This window comes from Ambystoma mexicanum, chromosome 1p, assembly GCF_040938575.1.
Source record: "Ambystoma mexicanum isolate Mex_15411 chromosome 1p, UKY_AmexF1_1, whole genome shotgun sequence".
In the NCBI taxonomy this organism is placed as follows: Eukaryota; Metazoa; Chordata; class Amphibia; order Caudata; family Ambystomatidae; genus Ambystoma; species Ambystoma mexicanum.
Window position 1 is genome coordinate 714948777 of NC_090921.1, and position 14395 is coordinate 714963171.

Consider the following 14395-nt stretch of genomic DNA (forward strand, 5'->3'; position numbering starts at 1 on the left):
TTGGGCTAACCCCACATCGTACCCAGGATGGTCTGCCCATATCCCATTTCCCATTTTGTCAAAATACAAACCTTTAGCATGACCCACCCATTGGGTCTCAGAGGGGGGCGTTCAACTCTAGGGGGGTCACTGCAGCTAAATACTGCCGATAGTACCCCAAACATTTCCTGCTGTCACCACCTCGCAATAGCGAGAGCAGATAGCAGCAATTGGCGCTATTCCAGTTGTTCCTACGTATACCTCTAGGCATTATCTTCTTTTTAGTGGCAATGAGAACATCAAACAACCTATTGTTTGGGTGCACACACAAACAGGCCGTGGAAAACATTTTGCAATGCTATCATTCAACATTCTTTCAATGTCCCACTTATATCTTGACAAGAAGGTGTTAATGTCGTCCTTATGCCGGAGAAGTCAGCTGTTGTATTTCTTAACATTCGAGTCTTGTAACCTGATTTCCTTGAGTAGTTATGGAAGTAGAAAACGGGTACAAGAATGCTGCCTTACGGGGGCCCGATTTCATGACCCAAGAGAGCACAGCATGGTCACTTGGGCCGTTAAATTCCTTCAGCACCCCAGAAATGCGGCCATGGAGCTTTGGGCCCACAAACACATAGTCCAAACTGGAGCTAGTTTTCCCGTTGAAGCAGGTGTTATAGACCCACCTACCTGTTCGATCTGTCATCTCCATGCAGTCTATATCGTGCATACGCGCTTTGTTAGTACAGCATTGGCCCCATGTGCGCAACCTATTCCCATGGCTTGCTGACAGAGAGGGGACCGCACTTGTCCAATCAGATACTTCTTCCTGCTCAGTTGACTGGGGACCAGGAGGTGCACATTTAGATTTGAGTGAATGGTAACCCATTTTGTTATAATGCTATCAACACATGCCCGAGGTTTTGTCGGCTCAATATCACCTGCGGGGTTATGTAGGTTGGCAAGCAAGATTTTACCAAAGTGGGCACTCTCAATAACCAGACTAAGAGCATTGGGCACAGATTTAACAGGACACAATTTACTAAGCCTTATATGTGCTCTGGCCCCCACTGCCAAGCCCCCCATAGGGCGACCACCAGTTGCTTTGGCTGGTCTGCATAAAATTCCATCGCCATCTACCAGACATGGCTGACATGCCCACGTTTCTTGCATACATAAGCAGACATAATTCCCGACAGGCCCCTAGTATTGCTTAAAAAAGACGAATGCCCTCTGGTGTTCCAAAATACAAAATTAAGATTACCAGGTAAAGAGGCTTATCATTGCCCAGCAGCAGGCTTTGCCACCCCTCGCTCCATCCTTTCAACTAATATAGATTAAGGAGAAGGTTTCCTATAGAAAGTTAAACTAGACGTTTCCGATGGGTGGCCGGAGTCTATGAACGGTATAAAAGTGATTTGTGCTTTTGAGTGTATTATCTCAGTGGGATCTTTTTCTACCATAATCCTATGGGACACAATCAGGTCAAACCCCATGGCTTTTAATTAGCCATAATTAGCATACAACATGTTTACAGTTATCATTGACACAAACTCAACAACGGCCCAGTTCTGGGGAGAGTGAGCCTCAGGTAATTTAACATGCTCCATGTCTGTGGAAGTTATAACCCTCATATCTGGGATTCTATGGAATATTTTTAAAAGACAATCCCGTTTTCAAAATGGGCTCTCCACAGTGGGGTTGTTTCCCACCAATTTGACCCATTTGCCAAGGACAGCAGAGTCCATAGGTGCTCCTCCAACGGGATGTTGGTCATCCGAAGTTCTCTCCACTCCCTGTTCGGCAAATGGTGCTTTATGGGAAGCCAATTCTATCAGGGCAGCCGATGAAAACACAGTGGAACTTGGCTGGTCCCACTTTTGCTCATGACCCACATTAGCCGGGGGCTGTGCAATGGCCTGCTTGCTGTGGGGGTCCGGCATAATCAAAGGCAAACCTGATACCCAACTCCTCCCCTCAGGCAGACGTAACCAGGATTCCAACGTAGTGCGTTGGCCGTCTTGCTGAGTTGCCATCGCAGATGATACAGTTCCAGGAACATTCATTACTGGCAAGAAGCGATTTCAGGTGCTGTCGCCAGTTTTTACCCCACAGCTGTCCACCATGAGGGCAATGCTTTTAGGGTGCGGGACAGCATTCTTTGCAATGTTTGCTTTAGCTTTGCGCAGAGGCGAAGTCAGGATTATCGAACAAGTGAGGCCTGAAGCTAATGTAGTTGGGCCCACCGCAGTGACATTAACATCTGTAAATCCTCTCTATTTTTGATACAGTTTTCCACCAGTACCTCAGAATGAGTTAAAAGATTGATAGCATCACCGCTCGAGGGTATCGCAGTATCAATGACTTTAATAGGGAGGCAGGTATCTTTATTATGCACAGGTGCCCGTGTTTCGCTACCTATTACAACCGGTGCCAGTACGAAACTGGAGTGCATTCTCCTGAAACAAAATAGTCGGACGGAAAGTAAGCTCCTGGGCTCATGAAGTATCACACAGAAGTAAAGGTATTGTTACATACACCTTTAATGATGATACTTTAAGTTCCTGCAAGGATCAAGCCGGCGTCCCATCCGGCTGGCACAGCTTCAACCAAAACTCACTGAACGCCCGGCTTCAACATTCTACCCCCAGGCAGCACGCGTCTCACACACACGCGACCCTGCACCTGGATTATGACACATCTCCCCCGTTAGGCACCCACCAAACAACAACACCAACCCAGAACAACTCGCCCCAATACCCATACAGACATGTGGCCACCATGTCTATGGCCAGTACCCACAAAATGTCCAGTATCCACTGCACCACAACCCAATAAAATGCCTGACGGCCTGCCACCTGCAAAACCAACACTCCCAAAAGAAACCCAACTACACAACCACACAACACGATGAGATGAGAACACCCAAAACCAACATGAAGCAATGGGACACCAAAATCCAAGAGAACATGAAAATAAACCAAAATGAATACCCTCCAGTTCCAAGCTTCCCCGCACCTCGGAACATGGGCCTGCTGCACCTACACACCAATATAGGTGTACAAACCTTCCACACCCTCAGTGCCCATCTTCACCCCCAGCACCCCAGGCTACTCCTCCACCCCCCAGGACACTAAAGCCTGCCAACCTCCAACACAGCCACCCTCGGAAGAAGGCACTACCCGCTCCCAAGCAAGGAGGTTCCCCAGCCGCTACACCACCGACCACAGCACAGGCCACCCAACCATACCAAACCGTTAAACCAAGCAAACCCAGCAACCACCTGCCAGTAACCATAGTGCTCGAAAGCAGCTAATAATACACACAATGACCACCACCCCACCAAAGTGACACCACCATTGACCCAAAGCAAGGAGGTTCCCCGACCACTACACCACCGACCACAGCACAGCAACCCAAACGCTAAGAAGGATGAAAACGGAAAATCCAGAAAATCATGGGCCCCCCACCCACGACTATCAAACACATTCCACATACAACCCACAACAAACATATGAACACTGTACCTCCCTGCAAAACTGCATTACCTGCAAGAAGAGGTACACAGTGTGGCAACAGGCAATTCTGCCCCACCGCCCCACCTGCAAGTCCACAGTCACCTGCAAGGCAAAGCAAATACAAAGAACAGAAAGTTCTGCACCACCCGCCGCCCGCAAGTCTGTCGTCACCTGCAAGGCAAAGCAAATACAAAGAACAGAAAGTTCTGCACCACCCCCCCACCCGCAAGTCCACCGTCACCTGCAAGGCAAAGCAAAATACAAAACAACCATGTTCAATGCGCCCCCGACCCACAAGTCCACCTTCACCTGCAAGGGAAAACATGGAATGATGATCGAAATTCATCACCCCAGTAAACCACTAACCAAAACACTCCGGTCCACGACATAAACACTCACCACCCAAACACACCACAACGGCCCAATGCAACAAATAAGAGGCCACCCCACACACTGACCCTACACACACACACATCGGCCTCAACAAGCTGATCCACCCTAAAACTCTGCCAAGATGAGCGCGACCATAGCCTCTACAAAGTTAACCATGTCAGGGTCGAACTCCTTCAACCTTTGCAGAATCGGCCAGCATCCGTTGCAGCAAGTCCTGGGACCACCATCTTCTGCGCCACAGAACGCACACCCGGACAAACACGCCCATTTTCACCTGGGAGCTGATGCACAGACGTCACCGCTATGAGGATCAAACAGACCCCTCTTCCTCGTCCTCAGCCCACCTCCATCCAAGGTGGGTGCACACTGAGCACTGGCGAATGGCGCACCTCTGCCATCGGAACATGTATCTCAGCAAGCTTCAGCGACTTCAAAAACACCTCTTCCATATGTGCGTCACAACTCAAGTCTCCATCAGGACGCTCCTCCGAGGTCGGGCCTCGCAGTGATTCACCCGTCGCCTCATCACTCTCACACCAGTCACGTGGAGACCCAACTGTAGACAACAACTGCAGACAACAACGGCAGTCCCTCTGGCACCTGATCCATTGGCACCAACAAACCTCCATAGGCAAGTCCCGGACTCCAAACCTGGGCCATCAAAGGAGACGAGACGGCACCAGAGTGCGAGGTGCTACCAGACTCCTCCCCAACGTCATCTGACAAAGCACACTCCCCCCTCTCCATGTCGCTCAGGCCGTAAACCGGCCCATAACAGCCTTACATGTTGTAATCACCAGTCGTAGACTCCACGACCCCCAATGTCGCTGTGATGATTCCTCCTGTCACCATGCACCTGGAGCTCCACTCATCCAGGGAAAGGGTACCCCGCTAACCACAGGGCCGCCTCAGCACCTGTAGGGCTAGCTCACACGCCAGCTACACTCCAGCCCCCACTATTAGTCCTCCAGCTCCCAAAACGTTGGGAGGCCAGCCGGATGGGACACTCTGGAGGGCAGCGTCCTTGTCTCCTGCCGTCAACCCCTGCTGCAGCAACACAAATCCTCGTCGCCAGTGACGGAACGTAAGTTCCTAGGTTTATGAAGTATCTCACGGAAGTAAAGGTATTGTTATATACACCTTTAATGATGATACGTTATGTTCCTACAAGGATCAAGCCGGCGTGCACAGCTACAACCGCCACTCACTGAACGCCCAGCTTCAACATTCTACCCTCAGGCAGCATGCATCACACACACGTGCAACCTTGCACCTGAATTATGACATAGTCTTAAGGATTTTTACTGACACAGTCAATTTGACAAAATGTTGACTCCTTGCATGGGAAATGTCTCAGTTACTGTGCATGAGTTATTAGCAATGAAAGCTTAGCAGACTACACAAGTTGGTATAGCCATTAATTTTGTAGTCTTTGGTGTCTGCTGGTATTCTTTGGTATGTGCCCAGCTGCCCAGAACAAGTCACTCACTATTTGACAGCAGGCATTTCAAAGATGTTGGAGGTTGCTCCTGAGTCTTGGCATACTATGTCTAGTAACATTGCAGCTGAGCTTTCTTTGTTGGAAGATAATTTGGTGCTCTGTGATATAGCCCCCTAACCTGAGGTGAGGCATATGGGTGACTCACGGGACCCCACCGCCCCCTACATGATCCGGGTCCTCGAAGTGAATAGGGACGATTCCCCTTCCGCACAATGCAAGAGGCATGAGGCAGGAGTTCACCACAGTGATTCTACTTCTCACCCTTTGAATCCTTTACTAGATGTGCTAGAGACAATCACTTTGAGTGACTCATTACCATCCTAGACTTGCAATAGACAGAGCGCAAGCAGACCGGGTACATATGCACGCCCAACCACAGTTCCCTCAAAGGCTATCCTAGTGGGCTCTAACACGCATGCCGGTGGAGGAAAAATCGAAAATGGCAGATCGGCCGGTCAAATCCTCGGTATTTAAGGTGGGATGTGCAGAGGGAAACGGAGGGACAACAGTCAGCACTTCTGTAGAGGAGGTCCCAAGGATGATTCACACTCCTACCGCTCATTTTGAAGTACCAGGAACATTCGCCCCGAAATATGTGACGTATGACGAGCAAATAAACCAGCAGAGAGCCGCAATGGGGCTCTACCCAGTACCTATCAGACTGACAGCACCTAAGTACCTGCACATAAGAAATCTTGGACAGTAAGGTACTCATTGAGGAAACCATATCGACAAGTGAGATAAAATGACGATTGTCGAAACACAATGCCTGAAGAAGCCAAGAAAGTCCTAAAGGAAAATGAATGGTGAGTCACAAGAACCCGGACAGACTCACATATAGAATATATGACGACTTATGAATGATGAAAAGAGACGAAACACCATGGATGAGTGACATCCTGAGTTTTAAAGCAAAATAACAATGTCAAATGTTAGAAGTTTATGCCATGAGCATGATGAAGGTATTCAGTTAGCTTACACATGTACATATGCATGGAACCGCAAGAAAGCACAGGAAATCACGAGGCTTGCTAAAGCTTAGTAGTAAAATAGAGTGCAGCAAGCGCCACCTATACTTATCTACCTCGAGAAAAAGAACTTTATATAAGTATACTTCCACTATGCACAAGAGCAGAACCAACCAAATGTTACTTTAGGTCTCACGTAGAAAGCTTCGCAACAGGAAAATCGAGAATTAAGGACAGAGAGAAACTCAGATGAAGGGAAGTCATGCCAAGAAGCCAAGGTCGTACCAGCTGAAATAGCCCAACTGTGGATACAATTAGTGAAGAGAAGAACAGAGTATCCTATTCTGAAAGGTCGAGATAAGCCACAGGAGGCAGATGGCTGACGAAATTAAATCATATACACAAATTGCATGGAGAATAAGATGATTTCACGGTATCAGAAACACGTGACCGAGCAAGCAGAAGGGATGAAACTTTCACACCTACACGTGGCCTTTTGCCATGCATATATATATATATATGAACTTTTCCAGACCAAGAAGCAGTCTCGAGGCCAAAATACAAAGAAATAGTTGACACATGACCACTGAAGTGATGAGTGATTGTTGCAATAATTGGAGGGAAACTGGGGTAGCAGACAAGCTCCCTGCACCTGGCCGGCTATTCTGCACGCTGCTAGTCTGGTGGAAAAGTATGAGTGGGGTTGATGCCAACCCAATCATAGTGGACCAAGTATTCAAGGGTCCTATAGTTAGAAGAACCAATGAGACGTCATACTTTTAGTGACGTCCACAGTAGCCATTTTGAAGGAAGGACTTAGATGCCCCACCTGACACTGTTTATCCAATCCCCTCACTTAGACATATACAGATATAGTACCTATATTAAAATTACCTTCCTATAACCAATAGAATTGCATGCAACATTTTAAGCATTACACGTCAGTAATGACGAGTTTTTAGTATAAAAGAGGTGTTTTTTATGAAGTTCGTTGGAGTTGTTGAAGCGAGAAGGAAGATCGAATGATTGCTGATGTTCACAAACACCCTGTTTTTTGTGCTTGTCATCAAACGGACTCTGCTTGCCAAACTATTGAGTTGTCATTATTGATCTGATGCGAGAGTATTAATCTGCAACCCCAGCCATCTCACGGGTGCTGCTACACATCTTAAAGTGCTATAACCCCCAACTCTATGGGTCTGTTGAGGTCCTAGTGCACACTTGGTAGCAGAGGATGGTTTATAGTTTGTCGATTAGATAAGACACCCATTGAGCGTCGACATAAGTAACACTAGCTCCTCGGCAATATCACAAGTCCTTTGCCATCCGGCTCAGTAAAACCAAGAGGCTCCCCGTAGATAGTGGTTAGATTAAAAAGTGTAAAACCTGAAGGTTGAGGTCTGAAGGAACCTGTGCTTTCCCCCGCTTACCCATTCCCACTTCTAAGAGCAGCCGACCGGAACTAAAGCAGGAGAGGCTGTGACGAAGGCAGTGATCCTGAGGATCCAGAGAGGAAAACATGCGAATGGTGAGTGAAAAAGACTAAATGCTTTGGAAAAAAATTGCATGCCTTAGGACAAGTAAGGGAAGGTAACGGGGGGTGGTGGGACAAAAATAACGTTTGAGTAAGAGTAGAATGTATATATATATATAAGGGGAAGGTAATATTGACTCGAGAGTGACCGAGCAATGCATAGAGGATACCGGGAGTATACCCGAGCATAGAGGATACCAGGAGGATACCTGAGCAGAGAGAGGATACACCCAAATACCTATGCTTTAATATAGCGGTTAGAAGAAGCCTGCATTCAAAGTCCTGAATAAAATAGGACGAAATAGGAGACCAAAACGGTTAAAGACGTTTTTGAAAGGAATGGGCTTACACTCCATGTCGGGGTAAATCATAGGGGCAGGAGGTCTGTGTAGCCGGCTGGAGTCTGTCTAGTCTGTCATGTCTGTCTTCTGTTTTTTTTCTCTCTGATGTCATAAAAAATAAGACATTTTTGGAGGAATTAGCTCGAAAATTACGCGATTGTTTAACTAAGATATTGTATAATATGCATTGATGGTTGTTGTGTGAAAAAGAAAAATTACATTTTTTGTGAACAAACTAGATTGGAGCTTGCGACGATTGGTGCTCGCTTATATTGTTGATTTTGTTTAAGTAATGTAAAACGTAACAAAGTGTTGTATGAGGAGAAGATAAATAATTTTAAGTATGGAAAATATTACACCGTTAATACACTTGTATAAACAGTTGCCGAAACATGCACCTAAGCTGAAAAAGTATAGTGCAGAATGGGTCAAAGGAACCGCCCACAAAATGTTTATGCCATAGCCCCATGGTGGATCACTATCTAAAGCAGTCAATAAAGGAAACGTGATCATAAACCAAGAACAGATAATGACCAGGACAGGCAGGAACAATGGAGAATAGAAGAAGAAGAACAAAAGATACGGGAAAAGAGAATAAAAAGACAAAGGGATGAGGAAATACGAAGGGCAAATGAACGTAGAGATGAAAATCGCCATACTTGCTGATCGAGCTGACGATGTGTGGACATGTGCAGGTTACCCTGGCGTGATTACAGTTAACACTGCACACGATGGAGCTTCATTTAACAATTGCAGAGCCACGGTATGGAAAGTATTACGATTGCTATACCTGGATACATCTGACATGGGAGCTATAATGACCCGCAAAATGAAAGAGTCAGAAGATCCTTTGCTTTACATTCAGAATTTCAAAGACGCATGGGTGCTGGAAACAAAGGAATCTTGGGGAAATCTATAATCGTGTTTTACCACATCTTATGCAAAGGGCTGCCAGATCAGGTACAGAAGCAGCTCAAGAAATTGGTAGGAATTAAGGCCAAGCCATGGTCTGAGATACAATTGACCATAGCTCACTATTGCAGACTTCTGCAAGAAAAGAACTGCAAGAAAGAGACTGCACGAAAAGCTGACGAGGCAAAACTAGTGCAGAAGAAATTGTCAAAACATGCCATTGAAGGGGCAATGATAACTACAACAGACGAATCGAACATACAGCAGGTCAATAATCAACAGCAAGTTAATCAGGGCAGTAATGGGTTTTACTCCAGAGGGAGAGGCTTTTGAGGAAGAGAATGGAGGAGTAATCGGGGAGGTTTCCAAGGTAATCAGTGAGGTTTTCAAAACATACAAAATGGCAATCAGGACATGTCACATGGGCAAATAATCAGACCACTGCCTATGTGTTGGACGTGTGGGATGACAGGGCATCTAGCGCGCACATGTAGAAGTCAAGGCATGGCGCAAACAGACCAAGGAATCAGAGGAGGAATAGTGAAACCACCTGTGTTTTTACAGCAGGGAGGAAATGGAGTTGCACATAATCACACGGCGCAACAGCAAGCGCCAGGAGCACAGCAAAGGTTGCAACCTCAGAACTTGTTAAGTTTTCCACATGGACAGTCTCAACAGTCGAAGATGCAACTGTCACAGACAACAAGTGCAGCACATAAATTGAACTCTGGAATGAGAGCCAACACTGGTGATGGAGGAAGTCCATTCACGCATCATGGGACAAGGTTATAGATGGACTAGGACAGCTCAATGGGAAACCTGATGTATTCTATCCTATCAGTGACACCAGACCCTCACGAGGTTCCAAGGGTAGATGTCTGTATAGGGGATAAAGAAAATTCCTTCTTAGTTGACACGGGTGCAACACGCTCGTGTATACGTGAAGGCAAGGTTTCCTTGTCCGGCGAAGCCATAAATACTCAGGGCTTCACAGGAGCAACAAGTCGTGTTCCTTTTGCAAATGAATGTCCAGTCTCTATAGGAGTGACATGAATGTGCTACTGCTATATCCATGGCAGAACCCAGTAAATATCTTGGGACGAGACCTAATGACAAAGTTAAGCATGAAAACCTCGTTCACGGAGAAGGGCATAGTATGTTCAACACCAGGAATGCATTATTTGAACATATGTGAAATGATTAGAGCATACACAGGACAAACAGCTATGAGGGCTGGCCCATTGGAACCAGAAATATTTGCATATGGGATACGCATATTAATGGCAGGGCTACCAGGCCCCGCTGATAAAAACATGAGAACCCCCAGATACATTTCTATTTCTATTTAGGCAAAGAATACCTATGCATGAGGAAAAGGGACAGGTATTTCCCTTGGCAATACACACAGCCATAGTGCGAGGGAAAATGGCGCTGATCGATGGTTGCGATGATGAAGGCAGACAATGGTGCACAGTAATCGCCATTGAGGAAGGGTACAGATTGACTGACGTCACTGATGATGATCTGTTTGACGAACAACAGATGTTGAGGAAACAACAGCTGAGGTAAATCTCATTTTCTGGGTGAGGATGACCAAAAGAGAAGTACCCCAGAGAATGATGCTGGCACAGAACCATCCTGAATATTTTGATGACGACATGGCACAGGTGCGTGCCTCAGTATGGACCACAGGCCCCTATGACGTAGGCTTACTGAAAGGAGTCGGTGAAGTGAGAATTAAATTGAAACCAGGAGCAATTTTGCCAAAAGCACGACAATATCCCATGTCTAGAGAAGCAGATGAAGGGATTTTCAAGACAATTTCTGCTATGATGGAGCAGGGCATCTAAGTGATGTCAGAGTCGTCATGCAACACCACGGTTTATCCGATTAAAAAAATCAAAGGGAGGGTCTTGGCATTTAATCCAGGTTCGAGGCCAATAAATGATATTGCTGAGGCCGAGTTCCCTCTAGACCCTAACCCGTGCACAATCCTATGTAATATACCTGTTGAGGCACAATATTTCACAATGATTGACTTGAAAAATGCATTTTTCTCAATCCCATTGCACAAAGACTCACAAGATTTGACGTCATTTACATTCAGACAGATGCGCCTGAAAAACACGTGGCTACCCCAGGGTTACTGTGAGTCTCCTTCAATTTTTAATAGAGTCCTGTAGATGGATTTAAGCAATGTTGCATTAGAGAGAGTTGTCTTGCAATATGTGGATGACATCTAAATTTGCAGCACGACAGAGGAGAGGTGCAGACACGATTCTGTTCAGCTATTGACTATTTTGGCTGAAAAAGGATATAAAATTGACAAAGAAAAGTTACAATATTGTCAGCAAGAAGTGCTGTACATCGGCCAGCTGATCTTGCATGAGGGGAAAAGGGTTACCCCTGAAAGGGCTGACGCCATATTGAACACAGCCAAGCCACACACCAATAAACAGATGCAGAGTTTTCTAGGACTTTGCAGTTATGTTAGGGCATGGGTCTTTGACTACAGCTCATACACTAAGCCCTTGTTACAGGCCCTGGAAAAGGCACAGGTGACGAAAGAAAAAAATGAATGGTCTAAGGCCATGGAAGAAGGCTTTACTGGACTCAAAAGAGCCATTTGCACGGCACCGGTTTTAGGAATTCCCAATCATGCAGAGGAATTCTACCTGTTTTTACACATGAATGGCAGCGTTATGATGACAGCACTCACACAGAGAACCACATTGAGGTACAAGCCCCTGGCGTACTATAATGGGAATTTGGACCCAGTAATGAGAGGTAATTTCCCTTGCGAACAAAGTTTAGCTGCCGCAGCGTTTGCCATAAACAAAGCTACAACCATTGTGATGGGATGCTCCATGACGTTGTTCGTCAAGCGTGCACTATTTGCCATTCTAGAGAAACCAAAGGGCGCATTGACATCTCAGAGAGCTTCTGCTTATGAAGTGATCATATCAAATCCATCGATTAAGATAGTTTGATGCAAAATAGCAAACCCAGCTATGTTCATAGCAGAGCCAGTCACGGAAGGAGAGCCAATCCATGACTGTGCAAATTATGAGGAATTCTATGATGAGATTCCCAGAGTGAAAGAGAATGCATTGGAAGAAGGAGAAATTGTCTTCATTGATGGTCCGTCAAAAATCAATCAAAATGGTGGGCAAAGATATACAGGCACTGCAGTGATGAAAAACACGGCAAATGGAGAAATTTGAGTACTCATTATTGCATGATTACCATCTCACTAGTCAGCACAGGTTGCAGAATTATTGGAGTTGATACTCGCACTCGAGAATCACGCAGACCAGGAAGTGACGGTGTACAGTGACTCCGCCTATGTGACGTCAACAGTGCATGCAGACTTAGCGGGCTGGAAAAGGAGGGGCTTACTCTGAGCGGATGGCATGCCAGTGCAGCACGCAGCCTTATTGGATACGCTCATTAAGGCACTACAGCTCCCAGTGGGCATAGCGGTCATGAAATGCGCTGCCCACATGAAGGCGACAGATTTCATCTCACGAGGAAATCAAGCTGCAGACACGGAGGCCAGGCGTATGGCGTCCAAGGGCGAAACCATAATGAATGTGGAAATAACTGATGTACATGAAAAAATGATTGTTGCACGAAGTGAACCTGAGTGGTGTAGTAACATGGGGCAAACCCAGTTAATGGAACTCCAAGGAGAAGCACCACAGGAGGAAAAGAACCTCTGAAAGCAGCGACGGTGTTCTTTAAATCCCTCTAACAGCTTGTGGCGACAAGACAGCACTGGTAAACTGGTGATGCCTATAGCCCTATTGAAAATAGCAATGGAACAGTTGCATTATCCAGCACACATGACAAAAGAGAATCTAGCAGCAACGATCGCTGAAGACTGGTTCATATCGAACTTAGCAGAACACGTTGCATTTTTTATGGTGAACTGTATAATCTGCCAACAGTTCACGGCGGGGCATACACTAAAAGTAATTAAACGAGTCATCCCAAGGCCTAATGGGCCTTTTCAGTACTTGCATGTCAATTATGTTGATATGATTCAAGTATGTAATGGGTACAGGTATTTATTTGTTGTGGTGTGTCCATTCTCTAGATGGATAGAAGCAGGTCCATATACACACCCAGACTCTACCTGTGCGGCCACATTTCTGGTGAGAGAGGTATTTCCCAGGTGGGAGTATGTGAAGTCATGAGGTCAGACAATGGTCCTCACTTTGTTAATGCAGTATTTGAGCAGATCGGCTTGCTGCTTGGTATAAAGCACAAGTTTTTGTCAGCGTATCACCCGCAAGGTAATGGGATATGTGAGAAGCTCAACGGGTTGTTAAAGGAAATGATAGCCAAGTTGAAGCTTAATCTAAAGAAGGGATGACTGCACTGCCTTCCACTGGCACTGTATGCACTCAGAAACCAGCCTGGTTCGGACCATCATTTTACGCTGCACGAAATAGCAACAAGCAGAAGGATGCTCACTCCATTGACACCCCGAGCTAGAGCTAGATGTGATGCCCACCCAACATGAGAAATCTTAGTGTCTGAAATGCAAAATTACTTGAACTGTATGACATCTTGTAATTTCAGGACAGCTGCAGCGACGACATAAAAGGGTGCGGGCAGCACAGAACACAGAAGGAGATACTACAACAGATCAAATTCAAAGTCTATGTCTACCACCAGTTTTTCCTGGAGACACGGTCCTGGTGAGAAACTACACGAGAAAGAAGTGGGACGAGCCAAGGTTCCACGGTCCATTCAGAGTGGAGAACGTTACTCCCTCTGTAGTCAAGCTAGAAGGAAGAAGAGCTTGGCTCTTTCTGGGTCACATAAAGCCATACATCGGAGAAGGCCCCCTGCCCGCACCCCAACGCATAGAGACTACAGACGATGGGGAAGAACCACAGCACATGCAGACGAGATCCATGATGAAGAAGAAGGACGCATGACCAGCAAAACAAAGATAAGGAACTCTTGTGCAAGTTGTGGCTTAAAATTGGACATTTCGTCTGAGCAAAAAAGGGGATAAGGACATAAAAATAAGGGCACTCTGTACATCCTAGTTGCAGGGTGAAGAAGAGAATTGCACGTATAAGCCACAACATATTCTGTTGACTTTGAACTTTGGACTGAGGCATGCTGAAGCCTTGATAAGAAAGGATATGCCAAATTTTGATCGAGGACACAAACTGGAAGAAAATACAGTATCCAGACTCGTTCCAAACAGAAGCATTATTTGGACTCACTAA